Source organism: Manacus candei, unplaced genomic scaffold (assembly GCF_025592945.1).
Source record: "Manacus candei isolate 608988 ecotype Guabito, Panama unplaced genomic scaffold, ASM2559294v1 h1tg000076l, whole genome shotgun sequence".
NCBI classification, from domain to species: domain Eukaryota; kingdom Metazoa; phylum Chordata; class Aves; order Passeriformes; family Pipridae; genus Manacus; species Manacus candei.
In genome coordinates, this window is record NW_026138124.1 from 553,683 (window position 1) to 570,363 (window position 16,681).

The 16,681-nt window shown below is 46.1% G+C and overlaps 1 protein-coding gene across 50 annotated transcripts in view; it reads left to right on the forward strand.

Annotated features, from left to right (window-relative positions):
• The first annotated feature begins 13,204 nt into the window (after window positions 1–13,204).
• The window catches only part of GTF2I (general transcription factor IIi), a 107,322-nt gene continuing 103,845 nt past the window's right edge, over window positions 13,205–16,681 (forward strand). For 48 of the 50 annotated variants that reach the window (XM_051809523.1, XM_051809525.1, XM_051809530.1 and 45 more), the window contains exon 1: window positions 13,271–13,413. The gene's annotated coding sequence lies outside the window, so the exon portion shown is untranslated. Of the gene's footprint in view, window positions 13,414–15,178; window positions 15,380–16,681 lie in introns of all 50 variants that reach the window. The other 2 variants (XM_051809520.1, XM_051809545.1) reach the window with 2 other exon arrangements.

The following is a 16,681-nucleotide window of genomic DNA, read 5'->3' on the forward strand; positions in this document are numbered from 1 at the left end:
GAGCTGAAGTGCATTTGCATTAAGAAGGAAGGAGGTTTCAGGCCTCCCAAGAGGTGAGATCCTCCCAAGCCTTCCCTTCCAGCCTCCTGCCATCCCAGGTCTTGGGAAGGCACAGAAGCATTGGGTTGCATGAGTTTAACCAGAGTCTAAACCAGGAAAAGATTTTCATCCATTGAAGTCCTTCACTATTTATGATTTTATGATTATCATTCTACGGCTCTATGGCTTTCTGGGAGGCTTATGGGGGAGGAAGTTCCTTCAATAGAATCACAGAATTGTTTCATTTGGAAAAGACCTTTAAGATCGAGTCCAACCATTAACCCAGCTCTGCCATGTTCGCCACTAAACCACATCCCTATGAACCACATCCACATGGATTTGAATGGGATTTGAGTGGGATGATGGTGACTCTCGCACTTCCAGGGATGGTGACTCTTGCACTTCCCTGGACAGCCTGTTCCAATGCCTGACCTCCCTTTTGGTGAAGACTTTTCCATAACATGCAGTCTAAACCTCCCCTGGTGCAACTTGAGGCCATTTCCTTTTGTTACCTGGGAGAAGAGACCGACCCCCACCTGGCTAGGTAGTTGTCCTTCTAAGTAGTTGTATAGAGCAAGAAGGTCCCCCCTGCACTTCCTTCTCTCCAGGCTGATCCTGCTGAGGCTGCACAGGTTCCAGATTGCTTGGCCACTGCAAATGGCAATGCTGAGGGCATCTGGGGAAACCCCTGGGCTCCTCCACACACCCTGGGCCACTTTGCCCCATATAAGAAACAAGGCAATAAATTGAGGGATATTATTTGAAATTTCTGCCTTGTATATTCCACCTCTGGAGTTTGGCAGCAGAAGCAAATGGCCCTGACTGCTGTTACTAACCATTGCACATTTTTAATTTGTGCTTTATGCCTGCTGAGAGCCATGCACAGGTGAGACACCGTGGGAACTAATCCTGGCATAAGAAACATCTGGCTTGGGTGTAGTTAAATGCAGCTCAGCATGAGCCACCAGAGGATTGTAACTTTGGAGTCATCCCAAGCAGCAATACATGGCATCACTGGGGGGGTGACCATTGCTGGGTGTCCCTCCAGGATGCAGGATGGGTCAGAGCCTTGTCACAGAGCAAACCTGCCATGACAGCAGCAGCTGTGGTCTGCCAGCGGGTGGACTGTGGTGGACACAGGATCAAAGTCACTCATTACAGTTTTTCTGAGTGCAATGCCATGCTTTATTTGTTTTACATGTTTTTGGTCTGCTTGAGTCCATGTCTCTTAAGGCCACAGAAGAGTTTCGGACGGTTGGTAGAAGTGTTATTTGATGGTGAGTAGAAGTGTTTCAAGACAGCTGCAGTTTTATTTCCTGTCTCTGGACTTGCATTTCCTCTACAGTTAGATGTAAATGATCACATGAGATAAACAAAATCCGAAACAAATGTAGGATAGTGCACAAAGGTGGCAAAGCCTGTATCAGTGACCCCAATTATAAATACAGTTTGACATCTGAGCAGTTGGCATCAAAATCTGAGTCTTGTTTCTGCCTGATGCTCAAACCTGCAGCATCTCCAATTAGGAAACAAAGAAACATGATTCAGAGGTAAAAATACATTTTTCTCTTCCTAAATGTCTGAAAAGGGCTTTTTCACAGGTCAGATCCCACTGAGTCGGTGTCACCTAAGAGAGCACACTCATTATATTTTGATTTTTTTTTTCTGTGAAGAACATAAAGGTCTGATGCCAGAGCACCAAAGGCAGTTGTGCAGATCAGTAATGATGGGGATGTTGGAGGCTGCCCATCCCAGCGTCCCTCAAACAGAGGCTCTGGTGGGGTGGGGCTGTGCTCACACAGGCCCTAATGATGCTGCCAAAAGGCAGGGGTGAGTGCAGGCTACAGAGTTAAATTAGAGAATGGGAGCTGTGCTGGGAACTAATGATTTGATTCAGAGAGCTGAATGTAACCATAAAGGCTGTAAATGGTTGAGGGGGGTGGAAACTGACCAAGGAGACTCTTCTCCTGCTGGCATCCTCAGCATCCTCAGCTTGGAGTCTGGTGAGCAAGATGGGGCAGAGGAAGGCTGGCTGTGCTGCTCTGGCATGGGCTAAGCCAAAGCTCTGGGCTCAGATTTTCTTCCCTAAGTTTCCTGATCCATGATATGGAGCTCTGCATATCCCCAAGCCCCACTTTCTAATAGGCAGCTTGTGCCCTGCCCTGTATGCTAAGCCAGGGAGCCCCGCATCTGCCTGGCACCTCCAGGTTCCCCTGGCTGGGTTTTGAGGCTGCTGGGTTCTTATAACAGGTATATTTTGCAGACTGAATAGCAGTGATTCCTGCTGTAATTTTGAGTAGTTTAAGGGCCACAATATCCACTTCCATTTTCCATGGCTGAAGTGGGAAACTCTTGCCCTGGTGCCTGTGTTTGCTTGTGACCTAGGAGCGCTGACCCTTCCCACTTTGGAAAAATGATAGATCATTTATTTTATTACTGGCTTCCCTCAACTGTAATTCTTACAGCTTCCCTAATCTTGATCCTGCAGTCAGAGTGGCACTTGTTTTTTGTGAATATTGCGATTATCTGCTGAATGGGAGCCACTCCATTACAATTAGATGAGTGAAGATGATCTTAACACTTCCGCTGTGTTTCTCATTTATTACTTTTCAAAGCCTTTGGTGTTTTTTGGGGGTTTTGTGTTGCTTATGTGTTTACAAATCCAATAACAATCTTCATTAAGAGTTGCAAAACATGAAGCCATTTTGATCCAAGACAGATGGCAGCTAAATGAGGTTTAATTAAAGAATGAGAGCTTTGATTCAAATCATTTTTTAAAGATATAGTGCACCGAGATGCTAGAGAACAGTATAAACAGCATCTGTGCTTTAATTCAGAAGCCTGAAGGCATTTGAGAGGAATCCCTTTGCGAAGCCCGGAGCAATTCTGGGTTGTGGGATGCAGCTCAGCAGACAGCACGGCTGGTGGGTGCCTTCAGAAACCACCTTCTCCTGACACTACGGCAAGGCTGGGAAACTAATAATGCACCGAAGTGCAAGATCTTGCTTCCTTCTTTGTGTGTTTTTTTTGGTTGGTTGGTTGGTTTTGGGGTTTTTGTTGGTTTTTTCTATTATTTTTTAATTTTAATTTATATTTATATTTTTGAGGAGTTCAGCTAATGCCAAAGTAAGACTTGGTCTGAGCTACAACCAAGTTTCGAACTGTTTCCCAGCAGTCATCACAATCCACTCCTCCCCGCATTATCCAGCCCATTCCAGCTACTCACAAAGCAGCATGACTTCATAGACATTACCTGTAGTCATTTGTAGCCTGCACAGCTTAGAGCAAGTTCCTTATCCAAGGCTAAAGCTAATGGAATAGAGGCTCAGGTGTTGTGGGAGGCTCCGTCTCGGTGGTGCCACAGCTTGACTGCCTCTGGAGCTCCTGGGCAGCTCCAGCCAGGGCTCAGTGCTGCCCTCCAGGTCAACCCCCATCTGCCTGCCTGGCCATGGCAGGGTTTAAAGCCCATTGTATGCCAGTGTCAGATGATGCAAGGTGGAGGAAAGCCTGGTGGATGTTTTTCCATACCATTTCTGCAGTCCCAGTGAGAAGCACTGGTTTCTGTGCAGGGTCTTTCATCAGCACAGTGCACACCGGAGCCTTTCCAAGGAGTGGCAGCTGCTTGACGGCACAGTGACTTTCATTTATTTCATGTGTCTGCAAGTTGTGTGACCTTCAGACAATGGCTTTGCTTCCCCACATAACGTTTTGCATATATATATATATATATTTGCAAAACTTGGGTGTATATATATTTATCTCCCATATAGCTAGTATATAACTTGGGCTTTGCCATTTCTCGAATTATGTTCTCCTGTTAATGGCTCAAACACTGCTCAGTTTAGACTGTTAATTCGATTGATTAGGATTACCTAATCCAGAGAAAGGAACTCTACTGATGTGCCTGTGCTGCTGGACAGGGAGAGCTGGTGGGTAGCAGTGACACTGGAGGCTCTGGGGTCAATTGAGGGATGGAGTTGCAGTGCTGTAATTCATGGAGAAGCTGCCAGTGGAGTATCTAAGTCTTTTGTAAAATGAATGTATTGCAGAGCTGTCTCACACTCAGATTTACAGGTCTATGGGGTATAAAGGCAGGTTGATGTAGCTGAACTGAACTGGAGCATTCTCATGCAAAGACTTTCCATGAGTGGGGTTTTTTGAGGGGTGATGTTTAAGTGGAATGAAGCTCCATGAGGCATCATGAAATTTATTTATTAGTATTTTTCCCAATAAGATTATGAAATGGGCATTCCTAGAAGGGACAGGCCATCCCCGGCCTGTCTTACTAAAATGGTTTCACAGTCCTCATTATAGAGGCTGGGATCTCATCACTGCCACCAGACTTGGAGGCACAGGGCTGTGGCACATCTGCTGCTGCCAGCGGCCCAGGGAGGAGGCAGCTCTGCTGCTTTGCCCTGTCCTGCTAATGGCAAATGGTAGCAAAGAAGATGGATGGACACCTGCCTTAGCTGCTGCATGGTCACTGGAGGGTAATGAGGCTCCTCATTAACCTGCACACTAATACCACTCTGAGAAGGGCATGGGCAGGAGCTTTTTAAGACAAAAAGGAGGAGAGAAAGGGTGCTGAGAATGGTTCATTGAGGGTCAGGGAGTCATCTGTGCAACTGGCTGCAATCCAGCATCACCCACCAGTGAGGGGCTGCTGCACTTAGGGCATGGCCCATCCTGGGAAAGCCCCTAGAAGTGACTGCAGTTGTGTAGCCTGTGATCACAATCTCTCCTCCTGTACTGCTGCAAAGTTTTCTCCAAAACACTTTCCACATTTCTCTGACTAAATCAACACAACTTGTTTCCAAGCAGGTGAAGTGAACTAAGAAAACAACCCCCACATGTAGCACCATCATTGCTCTGCTCTGTGGTGGCACAGGATTTCTTCTCTGTTCTAATGGTGCAACATTACCTTGCCAGCTTGGAAACCTCCAGCTTTAGGACACTGGCTGGTGTCAGCCTATGGAGAGCTGACTGCATGCTCAAGGTCTTATAAAGGATTATAAAATCTGCTGGAAAGAGGTGCATCCAACTTGTCTATGGGTAGTGAGCTTCCTTTCAGTTGCTCTTCTAACATTAATGACTCATTTTAAGTTGCTGGTTATGTTGCTGGTGTCTGCATCAGTAAATCTGTCTTCTGTTTCAATCAGTACAAAAAAAACCCCCTTCTTTTTCATGGCAAAATGTCAACAGACCTGAGTGCAAAATAATTGAAGATAACGTTGCAATATGCTGATTACATTTAGAAGTGCTGTTGCCTTAAGAGACCTCAGAGAAAAAAAGACTCCAGGCCAATTTAGTGTATAAGATACAGAGAGTAGGTCCTTTAATCTCAGGCTTGAGATCCAAGGATGTGTGCACCTCTGGACAGTGGTTCTATGATTTTATAATAAGGTCCATCCAATCCCAGATTTGTCCAGCCCTGGTTCTGCCCCCCAACATGCCCTTTTGGGAATTGGGTTTGGGGTCTTTGGGACCCCTTCTTCCTCATCTTCATCTTCTTCGCAGCATGCACAATTCTTGGAGTTCCTCCAGAGTTCTGGGCTTGAAGGTCAGTGTCTGTGTGATATCTTCTGGTCCAGGCCTTAGGGTGTTTTTCTACAATTCTACCTTGAAAAGAAGACTAAACACGCTAACGGAATTTAGAGGGATTGATATGGAATGAGGTAACAGAGTTGGGTATGTGTAACTACTACGTTAAGGGTAAGGGATATAATACAGCTACATTAAAATCTACATTCACTACAGAACTACTTCTAAAATCTACAAAAGTTAAAAAAACCCAAAAAGCTCTGAGGCATCATGCTAATAGATCTGCAGGCATATAAGGAACAGTGACAGTTGATGGTGTTCAGTCAAAAATAACTAAGGTGGCCTGGTGTTTGCCTCAGGAAGCCCCTGTAGAGGACAGCACTGATGTGTGAGAAAGCTCCTGCGCAGAGTTCTGACACACTGCTTGTGCTGGTGCTGCCAGGGGACCTTCCCAGGAACATCACCTCTCTGGGAAGGATGGTGATGGATGTGGACAAACATGCTCTCACTCAATGAAGATTCCTGAATGGTTAGTTTGCACAAAAAAATACCCAGCTCTGCAGCTGAGGAAAACTGATTCTGGTTTGGACTTCTCGCCACCAAGATGTGCAGGGCAGAGCACTCCCTTGCATGTCCTGGGCAACCTGTGAGGACCACTGGCTGCTTGTTGCTGTGCAGTTTTCAACTCCTTCATCGTCACTTTCAGATGGCTTTTGGCCCCTGAGGAGAAGTTGTATCTTGGAGAGATTGGTAGATGATGAGATGACAATCAGCCCTGCTGAGTAGCTCCGAACCCTGGAAGATGATCCCATCACAACCAACCTGCTCCTGCTTCTTGCTGATGGTCCCTAGCCATCCCTGCACCACCTGTATGTTGGAATACCTAGGGAGAAGGACAGTGCCTAGGAAGATTGGAACCATAATCTGAACACAGGCAATTCCATAAAATTTTTATTGGTTTATTTGAATTTTTTTGCTTTTATATTTTTTATAGTTTAGCTGCCAAGGAAATTGTTCGGTAATGTAGAGCAAAAATGCTCCTAAACTCCTTTCTTTCAGAAAAAAAAGATTGAATAGAATTGTCTGTTTTCTTTATTGCAGACAAGTACAAGAATCCCTTTTCACCCGTCGTGGGTATTTCTATCAATTACTGTGGTGTCCAAATTGCTGGTCTGTTTGTCAGCAGCTTGATCTAGGCTCCATAATCACACTTGCAAAGATTTCTTAGGAGGGAGCATGAAGCAGGAAGAAAAACCCAAACCAAAAAAACCCAAAAACCTTCTATTAGATGATAATGCTTTGCTGGCGAACTCCTGATCTAATTTCCTCCTACGAGCCAAAAGCAATGTAAGTATATTTGAGGGACTGGCTGAACATATGAGGCACAAGCACTGCTGGCTTCTGTATCATTGAATGAATTTGCAGTGCATTAGCTCTGGACCTGAGCTATTGCATTTCTCTTTTGCTCATGTTGTCCTGTCTGCTGCCCAGGACTCTCCACCAGGCCATGTAAGCCTGGCACTGGGCTGGAGCAGGGCCAGGGTATCTGGTGGCATGTTGGCACCTCTCCCTCTGTGCCATCTTGTGTACAACACTCTCAGCTTTCATTTTAGAGACACTTGGTCCCTGGCTGGTGTGGCTGGCAGGAAAAATTGGGAAGCACAAGCTTCTACATCAGTGTCTGTACAAGCCTGCAAGGGCAGCAACTGTTCAGAGACATGAATAATTACTCAGCAGCCATGGATGCTTTTAATGTCCATGTTAACCACTGTGTTTATTGAAGCATCTCACCACACAGATTTGCTGGATTTTCAAACTTTTGTGATGGAAGAAAATGCATTTAGGGGTGACCTGCTGCTAGCACCTGCAATTTTGGATAACATGTTAAGTTGGGAGGTTTTATTCTGATCTTTGGAAAAATGCATATTTATTGTCACTGTAATGCTCTGTCGCAAATGGTGAATTATTTTTTTAAATGCTTCCCTCTTCTTTTGGAAGAGTTACAGTTCACAAACCAATGTAGAATTCTTGTCTGCTCTATAGACTTTATATTGTCATTAAAAATGATGGTAATAGAAGGTTCTTGATCACTTGATCTAAGATATCAGTGTGGGGGGTACATGGAACCAAGACATTCTAGTAAACATTCCTTGCTAAACTCCCCAGAATATGCTTAACTGAGGACAGAGCAATAAATGAGAGGAGGAAAACAGTGCTTGTGCTTTTCCTAGACAAATATTTGCACTGCCCATATGTTCAGCAGCCTTATCTCATGCACCATATTCAAAGTAAAAATACAGGATGCCTTTATTTACTATTTAACAGAAAAAAAAACCATAGTGAAAGAAAACCACAAAAAAATCTAGACAACTAGAGCAAAGGAAAATAGGTAAAGGAGCATAAAATAAGCTTATATTGATCTGTGTGCAGGAAAAATACGGATCACTGTAGTGTTGTTCCGATCTGTCATCACTGCTGTGCTGTGACACATAGAGCACGTTACTGTTCCTGGGCTGAATTGAAGCTACACTGGTTTGGGAGTTGTTATTAAAAAAAATAATTTTTGAGAAGGAAAGAGATTATATCTAAATATAAAAGGAGCTGTGCACAGCAAGGAACTATGAACCCTGTGCTCTGAGGGTCTGATAGATTTTCTTAGAGCTTGCAGACTCTGCAGTCTGACTTCATAGCTTCATGTGGCTGGAGAAAGTCATAGAGAGGGATACAGAAGAGTGGGGAGAATCCTGACCCAGAGAATACCAAATATCCACTCTTCTGAGGACCCAGGTGTTATGGCCCACCTCACAAGAGAAGGGTGACCCAGGCTCTTACTAACAGATCTCTAGAGGTGGATTAGTGAGATGACCCTGAATGATCAGTGTTTGTAAATACATGTATGTGTAGTGTTTATTTTAGAACAATTTGGTTGCAATGGAGAGCAGGTATGTAGCTGTTTTGGTTATTATTATCTCTAGTAATATAGCAATATGAAAGCATAAAAATATTACTTAAGAAAATATATAAAGGAGAAGAAAGAAAAAGAAAGCATAAGAGTAGAAAGGTGTACATTCACCACTCTTGGAACCTGCGATGTCACTTGATTGTTGTAATTTTGATGTCTGTTGGTCGATGTGATGGTTGCAGCCTGGATCCCGGCGTGGAGGGGAAAGCCCATGGAACACAAAGTCTGATGGGTTAAAATGCACTAAGGCTAGGTGGGAACACCATAGTACCTCCCCTGTGGGTGGGGGGGAACTTTTACACTGTCTCTTGCAACAAACTTTGGATCTGTTGCAACACTTTTGGATCACGTGTAGGAAGGCTGGTGGAAGGCCTCAGGGGGTCTTGATGGTTTACTACACCTTCTAAGACATGACAGCTGGCTCTCACAATGCCCTATCAGACCTTCCTGGGGGGGAGGAGGGGAAGTTTTATAATTGAGCAGAGGACAATTACCTTTATAAAGAGCACCACTCCAACTTAAAGGGTGTGACCCTCCCCCTCAGGTAGTGCAAACCTCACCTCAACAAATGAGTCTGCGGATTAGGTCGTCAACATAGCTGCTGAGAATGGGATCTTAGAATCTTAGAATCAGATGGGTTGGAAAGGACCTCTGAGATCATCAAGTCCAACCCCTGATCCACTACCACCGTGGTTACCAGACCATGGCACTGATGCCACACCTAGTCTCATCTTAAAAACCTCCAGAGACAGAGAATCCACCACTTCCCTGGGCAGCCCATTCCAATGCCTGATTACCCTCTCTGTAAAGAATTTCTTCCTAATATCCAACCTAAACCTCCCCTGGCAGAGCTTAGAACCATGCCCTCATGTCTTACTGATAGTTGCCTGGGAGAAGAAACCAATCCCCACCTGGCTACACCCTCCTGTCAAGTAGTTGTAGAGAGTGAGGAAGTCTCCCCTGAGCCTCCTCTTCTCCAGGCTGAACAGCCCCAGCTCCCTCAGCCTCTCCTCACAGCACTTGTGCTCCAGTCCCTTCGCGAGTCTTATTGCTCTTCTCTGGACCTGCTGCAGCCCCTCCATGTCCTTCCTGAACTGAGAGGCCCAGAATTGGACACAGCACTCCAGGGGTGGCCTCACCAGCACTGAGTCCAGGGGAAGAATCACTTCCCTGCTCCTGCTACCACACTGTTCCTGATCCAGGCCAGGATGCCATTGGCCTTCTTGGCCACCTGGGCACACTCTGGCTCCTGTTCAGCTTCCTGTCAATCCCAACTCTCAGGTCCCTTCCTGCCTGGCTGTCCCCAGCCTGTAGCGCTGGAGGGGGTTGTTGTGGCCAAAATGCAGGACCCGGCACTTGGCCCTGTTGAACCTCATCCTGTTGGAATCAGCCTAACTCTCCAGTCTGTCCAGGTCCTTCTGCACAGCCCTCCTGCCTTCCAGCTGATTGACACTCCCCCTCCCATCTTGGTGTCATCTGCAGATTTGCTGATGGCTTTCTCTGTGGACACCTTCTTCTCCCCTCAGGCTTGTTTACTTCCCCTTAGACCTGAGATATTTGCACAATAGTACCATCTTTATCTTATCTCAAGTTCCCATCAGGTGGCTTAATTCACAGTCCAGTTCCTGTCAGGAAGCATATGCGGGGAGGGATGGGCTTCAGTGGTCGCAAATGAGCAGTTGCTTCTTTGCACATTTTGCTACAGTGAACAAAAATCCTTTGGTGATTTTAACAATGTTTAAGCCATTAACTGTAACATTTCAGTCTCTCACACCACGTGGTAGCAACAGTGGCCCTACCAGCAAGAAGCAGCTGCCAGATATGACTCTCAAAATAAATCATGGCATCATGCTGTGGAACCAAAAGGCATCTTCTCTGCCCCCAGAACGATCCATGCCTGCAGAACACGGTCTGGACACAGCCTCCCATTGATATCCTGGCAGTGAGCTTCCATTTCTTAGGCAGGTAAACTCCTACTGCCTTCCAGAAGGATTTGCTTGAGCAACTTCTGGGCAGAGTGTACTTAGGATATTTAAATCTATATGAAATGGCCAGGACAGGCTGTGTGTGCAGTAAGGTGCAGCTGGAAGATGGCAGCATGAAGTTATGGTGGAGCATGAAGTTATGGATACCTTCCACTAAAAATGCCAACAGCAAAGGGAACTGGCAAATTGATGTAGAAAATGTCTGTGGTTGCTTAGAAAGATTTGGTGTACCTTGTGCTCAAGTTTTTCACCAGCATTATGCCTTTCCCTACCCAGAGTCTGCAAAAAGGAACCACCCAAGTGCTGCAGGGCGAAATCTCCTGGTTTAGGTTAGGGTGGCAATCAGTAGGGGATGGCTTTTTTTAATCTTTTGGGGGTTTTGGAGTGTTTTGGTGTTGGGGTTTGGGAATTTTTTTTGAGGCGTTTGTTTTTATAGGCCACTACAGAATGCTTCTGTCTCTCACTATGTAAATTATGAGAACAGTGATGTCCAATTGAACACCAGCAAGGAACTAAAAGAGCCAGGACATCTTGATTCACTCAGATTGTTTACTCTCACTCAGATTGCTTGCTGGGGGATTCTGGTTAGTGTTTGCAGCTCAGCATTTGTTTTGCACGAAGTCCACAGCCTCAACAGTGATGGTACAGGAATGTACCACAACATCTCCTGCAAGGCCCTTTCCCAGCTTCTGAGATTTATTCCCTAGATGTATTTATTGCTATTTATTACCACTAGGAGGAATCTGAATGCTTTCAACAGAGCACACTTCCATTTCTTTTACAAACGAGATTTACTTCAAGTTGTAGTGTGTGGTGGTTACTCTTGACAAACTCTAAACACACTGTGAACGTTTTGAAAATACAGTTAGTGCTTTTTTGAACATTTTAAGTCCTATACACACTATAAACACTATAGACAAAATGTTGATGTTTATGAAAATCATAGTTTGATTTAAAAACGAATTGTTTTTAATAGCATTTCATTGGTGTTGCCTAAAAGACCATGGAGAAAAAGACTCCAGGCCAATTTAAAAGAAAGTAGGTCCTTTAATGAGTCCGTAGGCCTAGAGGAATATGTACCATGTGCGCACGCCCAGACAGTGGCTCTATGATTTTATAATAAGATCCATCCAATTCCAGATTTGTCCACCCCCGGTTCTGCCCCGTTCTGTCCCCCGACACGCCCCTTTGGGAATTGGTTCTGGGGGTGTTTGGGACCCCTACTTCCTCATTTTTGTCTTCTTCGCAGCACCTACTGTTACAGTTAAATCAAACCAAAATATTTAAATTTGAAAAGTAGTAAAAATTTATTATAAGATTTACTGAAAGTGCAAATGAGCAAAACAGTGTGCTGGGTGACCGGGGAGACCTCTGCTCCGCTCACGGTCCGCAAGCGCAACAAGCAAACAGCAACATTTATACCCTTATTAATTTCCCCTCCCACAGTCACTTGTCATCTCTTCATTGGACTTAGGTTCGCGGGCTCCATTCTGTTTGGTCCTTCCTTCCCGGGCTCAGTTTAGTTGCTAGGGACTTCCCACCAATAGTTTGATTAGTCCACTGTCCTTGAGGCCTGGTATGTGGGACTTTCCAGATGGCAGTCCTGTTTATTCTTTATCGTCCTTGTGCTTGACCCTCTGCTCCTTATCCATCTCCTCCTTGCCTTATAAGTACACTTGGACAATACACTTTTAGAATAACAGGATATAATATACTCATTTAGCAAAGTATAACAATTTGTCATGTCAGCATTATGGTTAACTATTCTGCAACTTATGATTTTTCAGCCTAAGTGAAGCTTTAACTATATCGGTATAAAGTATATTAATTTAAGATATAATTTGATGAGCAAATTGTTTATTTCATCATTACTCACTCATTACACCTACAGTCCTTGGAGTTCCTCCAAAGTTCTGGGCTTGAAGTTGCTGTGTCTGTGTGATATCTTCTGGTCCAAGCCTTAGGGTGTTTATCTACAATTCTACCTTGAAAAGAAGACTAAACATGCTAATGGAACTTTAGAGGGATTGATATGAAATAGAGTAGCAGGGTTGGGTACCTGTAAACATTATGCTACAGGGTAAGGGATATAATACAGCTACATTAAAATCTACATTCACTACACATCTACTTCTAAAATCTATAAAAATTTAAAAATCAAGAAAAAGCTCTGAGGCATCATTGGGATCAAATTCTGAAATGCAGCATTTTCTTTTGAATAGAAAACTTTCCATCCACATTTACCACACTGAACCTAAATTCAAAGGAAAGTAATAGTGATGTCAGACAAAATATTTGTCTGTTTCTAGCCAAGAAAAAGGATCTCGTAGATGGGATGCATTATGCTTAACGCCTTTGTAATTGAAATAAAAGACTGCTTTGCTGTCAAGTTGCTGATTAAACCAAAATCAGGCTTTCTGCTGCTGGTGGCTGCTGTCGCTAGCGCCAGCGTTTTTTCTGCAGGGCTTGGAGCAGCTCCGGGTGTACAGCGCGGCCGATCCGTGTGGAGAGGGGCCGATGGTGAGGCCCCGGGACCCTCCTCGTTCCCCGAGGAGAAGTGTGCTGTGGGCAGAGCCCCCCGAGGCAGGGAAGGGCAGCGCGGGCCGGGCCCCGCCAAGGCCCCCGCGCCAGGCCCAGCGGAAGCTCCAGCCCCGGGACTGCGGCTCCCAGCGGCCCCCGCGAGCGTCTGCGCCACCGCGGCTGCGCGAGCAACCCTCCCCCGCCCGGAGCGGTGCTGGGCTCGGCCCGACACCGCGGGAGGAGCGGGGCAGCGCGGCGCCCGCCGCCCCGACAGCACCGAGGGCTCACGAGGAAGCCGCCACCGCCCCGGTCTCCCCCGCAGCCCTGCGGCGTCTCCAGCCAGCGGGACCGGGCTGCCCGTGCCGGGTGAGTGGGAGGGCGGGTCCGGGCCCGCCGGGGCGGGGCGAGGGACAGACCATGACGGGCGGCCCTGGGGGCTGCGGGGCCGGGGGGCTGCGGGGCCGAGGAGGCTGCGGGGCCGAGGGGGCTCGTCGGTGGGGCCGCTGCTCGCGCCTCTCTCTCTCCGCATGGCAGGGGGGGCACTGCCGCCTCCTGCCATTGGCTGTCGGGGCGGCGCGCGCATGCGGAAGCCCCGCGCGCGACGGCGGCGATTGGGCGTGGACGGGAAGGGGCGGGGCGGGTCATGTAAAGGAGCTGCCGCGGGCAGCGCGCGGCGTTGGGGGAGCCCCGAGGCCTTCCCGGGGCAGCCACGGCAGCGGTGTGAGGGGCTCTGGCCGCACCCGAGGCAGGCGCTGGCACCTAGGCCGGCAAGCCACTGGGGAGAAATGGAATCACCAAATGATTTGCCTTGAAAAGGACCTTGAAGACCATCCAGGTTCAACTTCTTGCTATGGGCAGGGACATCTTCCACTATCCCAGGTTGCTCCAAGCCCCATCCAACGTGGCCTTGGACACTTCTAGGGTTGAGGCAGCTACAGCTTTTCTGGGCAACCAGAGCAACCAATGCCTTATCACCCTCGCGAAGAAGAATTTTTTCCTAGATTGTAATATCCTGCTTTCTGCAAATGTGAAGCCATTCCCCCTTGTTCTGTCACTCCAGGACCTTGTTCAAAGTCCCTCTCCAGCTCTCTTGTAGGCTCCCTTCAGGTACTGGAAAGCCACAATTAGATCACCTTGGAACCTTCTCTTCTTCAGGCTGAACAATCCCAATTCTCTCAACATTTCCTTGTAGGAGAAGCGTTTCAGCCCTCTGATAGTCTTAGCGGCCCTGTGTGCAGAAGCATGGCTACCAACAAAGAACAAATCTAGCTGGCAACAAAAAATTTCTGCAGAAACTTGTCAGCCTGGTGTTTGAGAGAGGTTGGCATATAATTGTACACCTGTCTGCGTATGTAACCTTATCAGGCTCTCTTGGCATCACAGCAATGTTTTTAATCATAACAGTGTTTTTGATATCACCTGTTGTGTTGCCAGTTCTGTTTGCAGGCTTCTTTTACCAAAGGTTTGGTGTGTGAGTTGCTTGAGAGGAACATCTGCATGATGACTGTTTCATGTGTGCAGACGCCCCCTATAAGCTAATAATGTACTTTTGTTGTTGTCAATGTGTACAAATTTTTGGGTCAGTATCTCACAATAAGGAGCAAATTTTAGATTCCTTTTTAAAATATACTTTATATTTGTTTCTACTTGTCTAACTTTAACTCTGCATTTAAAGAAATGAAAACCAGTAACAAACTAAAAAAAAAAAACAACAAAACAAAACAGGATGTGTAATTCCATTAGGTAAATTAGATGGCATTAAAAATTTGTCCCCATACAGCCTGGTATACAGTAGCCTCACAGACAGCTGAGGTACCACTACTGACAGCCTTTTGTCTTATCCATCAAGACATGAGAACCTTTTCATAGAAGTTTGGTTGAAACTTATGTTTCTCTGGAAAGATTGTGAATTTGTAATTTTCTGAGAAAAAGTTAGTGACACATTCCCAAACTCTAATTTATGGAGTTGACTTTGTTATAAATTGGACCACAACGGATCAATAAACCAATTAGAATTTATTAATTACAGCAAGAGAATATGAGCAAATGCAGCGCTGGGCGACAGGGGAGTCACCGCTCCATCAACTGCCGCAACATCATGCTAAAACAGTCCCTTTTTATATTCTTTTAGTTCCTCTTTCCGTGATGTGGCAATAGTACTCTGCGCATGCCTGGGCTGTTGCTAGGGGGTCTTTTCTGCCTCCCGGTGATCGTCGAGGCTGAAGTAAGACGTCTTCCTCAGGTGTCCTCTTTCTGCCCTTTGGCTCTAGTAGCAATCGTCCTCCTTGTATGGACTGTCCTTGCGTTTCTTGGAAAATTTAGCAATCTTAAGGTATGTCTTGCCTAAGCATTAGCATAGTTCTTTGTGGTTTCGCACTTGCTTTAGCGTTAAGCAAATACATCCTGTTTGATAAACAACACCACCCACCATAGTCTATTACAACTTCTATTTCTGGTCCCAGATTCTGGGTGGAGAGAGATTCATAATAGAATTGACATAAATGCTTTAATTCAAGGAAGAACACATATAATTGATTCCATGGAAATTGGTGTTCTGGTTCATTCGGTTAAATGCAGTAACAGGAACAAGGGAGAGAGCTGCTGAGGTAATGAAGTGACCAAAGGAGGAGACTGATTACTGCTGAAGAATGACAGGGTAATTGGTTTCCCAGTGCCCTGTTGCGTGCAGTGGTGGGCAGCAGCAGACACAGGGCACTTCACTTTGTGTGCAAAGCTGTGTGCTTCGAATACGACCTACATACTGATCAAACGATTTTTGTTTTCAAGGTGTTGGAATTCAAATGGGTGCTTAGTGTTGGATTAGCTCTTTGTGAGAGCCCCAGAAGAATTGAATTTGTTTGCCCTTAAACAATCTGAGCTATTTGTTTGCTGTGACCTTTGCAGTATGACATAGAAATCCAAAGGACCAGCTCTCACTAGTAAAGACAGCAATTCTCACTGTGAAAAATGTGTCAGCACTGGCATAGGTTTGCAAAGAGATGTTGGAATTTTTTCCCAATGTCCTCCCCCCCCATCTGTTTCTTCCAGGATGCGGGAAGCAAAGCCGCACGCGCTGGGCAGTGCGGGAGCGGGGGGAGGGTGAGCGCTCTCGGGAAGCACGGTGGCCACGGGGCTGGCTGGGAGTCTGTTGGTCCGGGGTTTTTGGGGACAGAGTGGGGAACCTGGTTTCGGCCGCCTCCTTTTCTTTTCCTGAGAGGAAGTTTTTTTTCCCCACGGGACACCTCGCGGAAAACGACCGAGAGACCGACCCATCTCAGAGCGAGGTATTCTGCCTTCCGACTGCCTGTGGGAAAAAGGACTTTTTTTTTCCAGTGCTGGCTGTGAGCACACATGGCTGAGAGCAGCCGTTGAACTGCCGCGACAGTCCTGCTTTCCCCCCCACCCCTCCTCAGGTTGCCGCGGATTTCTCCCCCCCCCACCTGGGGAATTGGGACTTCGTTTTGTTTCTTCTGAAAGTTTTTGATTGCACCATTTGTTGTTTATTCAGATTTTGTTAATAAAAAGCTGTTTCTTTTCCTTTTCCACACTTCCACCTGAAGTTTCTTAATTTCTAAGTTGTTAACAATCTTGTTAAACTAAGACAAGCACCAATGCTGTTATAATTAAATAAATA